General features: G+C 42.7%; 1 pseudogene; it reads left to right on the top strand.

The window, feature by feature from the left end:
• Positions 1–1,114: 1,114 nt before the first annotated feature.
• On the top strand, positions 1,115–1,541 carry LOC132489235 (small ribosomal subunit protein uS12-like; annotated as a pseudogene).
• The last annotated feature ends 250 nt before the right edge of the window (positions 1,542–1,791 follow it).

Raw genomic sequence — 1,791 nt, 5'->3', positions numbered from 1 at the left:
CAAAATGTGGTATATACACACAGTGGAATATTACTCTGCATTAAAAAGGAAGGAAACCCTGGCACATGTTACAACATGGATGAACTTTGAGGACATAATGCTAAGTGAAATAACCCAGTCACAAAAAGATAAATACTGTATGATTCCACCTATATAACGTACCTAGAGTAGTCACATTCACAGTAACAGAAAGTAGAATGGTGGTTGCCAGGAGCTGAGAAAAGGCAGAAAGAGGTAGTTGTTGTTTATTGGGTGTATTAATTAGTGTTCTCCAGAGAAACAGAACCAATGTGATGTTTATATAGAGAGAAATCTATTTGAAGGAATTGGCTCATGAAATTATGGAGGCTGGCAAGTCCAAAATCTGCAGGGTCGGCCACCAGACTGGAGACCCAGGTAAAAGCCAATGTTGCAGTTTAAATCTGAAGGCTGTCTGCTGATAGCATTCCCTCTTTCTTAGGGGAGATCAATCTTTTGTTCCATTCAGGCCTTCAGCTGATTGGATGAGGTCCACCCACATTATGGAGAGCAATCTGCTTAGTCAAAGTCTACCAATTTAAATGTAAATCTCATCCAAAAACACCCTCAAAGAAACATCCAGAATAGTGTTTGACCAAATAACCAGGCACTGTGCCTTGTCAAGTTGGCACATAAAATTAACCATCATAATGTGCCTGGTCAAGTTGACACATAAAATTAACCATCACAGGCTTCCCTGGTGGCACAGTGGTTGAGAGTCCACCTGCCGATGCAGGGGACACTGGTTCGTGCCCCGGTCCAGGAAGATCCCACATGCCGCGGAGCGGCTGGGCCTGTAAGCCATGGCCGCTGAGCCTGTGCATCCAGAGCCTGTGCTCCACAGCGGGAGAGGCCACAACAGTGAGAGGCCCGCATACCACAAAAAAAAAAAATTAACCATCACAATGTGTACAGAGTTCCAGTTTTGTAGGATGAAAGGTTCTGGAGATTGATTGAGTGTCAATGTGAATATACTTAACACTACTGAACTTTACACTTTAAGATGGTAAGTTTTAAGTTAAGTGTATTTTACCACAATTGGAAAAAAAAAAAAAAGCCTGTTAAATCTTTCCCTCAGGCCAGCAGCACCAATGGGATGGGCAAGGGTCAAGATCATATTGCCAGGAAGCTCGGCAGCCACCATCAGGACCAGAAGTGGCATGATAAATGGTACAAGAAAGCCCATTTGGGGACAGCCCTGAAGGTCAGCCCCTTTGGAGGCACTTCACATGCAAAGGGAATTTTGCTGGAAAATGTCAGAGTTGAAGCCAAACAGGTAAATTCTGCCATCGGGAAGTGTTTCAGGGGCCAGCTGATCATGAAGAGCAAGAAGCTTACAGCTTTCTTACCCGATGACGGTTGCTTGAACTTTACTGCAGAAAACAATGACGTTCTGGTTGCTGGATTTGGTTGCAAAAGGCCATGTTGTTGGTGACATTAGTGGAGTCCACTTTAAATTTGTCAAAGTAGCCAATGTCTCTCTCTTGGCCTTATGCAAAGGCAAGAAGAAAAAACCAAGATGATAAGTTTTGATGATGCAAACATGGTAGTAATAAAATTTCATATACAAAAAGTCTATTAGAGAAATTTCCTTTCATTAAATACCAAAAAAACATTTTCATAAGGGACAGTAGAGTACAAATTGGACTATATTTTAACATTAGACTCCTGTAAAAAAAAGTTATTCGTGGGACTTCCCTGGTGGTCCAGTGGTTAAGCATCCACTTTCCAATGCAGGGGACGCGGGTTCAATCCCTGGTCAGGGAGCTAAGG

The sequence above is a fragment of the Mesoplodon densirostris genome, chromosome 1, assembly GCF_025265405.1.
Source record: "Mesoplodon densirostris isolate mMesDen1 chromosome 1, mMesDen1 primary haplotype, whole genome shotgun sequence".
In the NCBI taxonomy this organism is placed as follows: Eukaryota; Metazoa; Chordata; class Mammalia; order Artiodactyla; family Ziphiidae; genus Mesoplodon; species Mesoplodon densirostris.
Note: the sequence above shows the minus strand (reverse complement) of the source record. Positions and strands in the feature narration are given on the sequence as shown.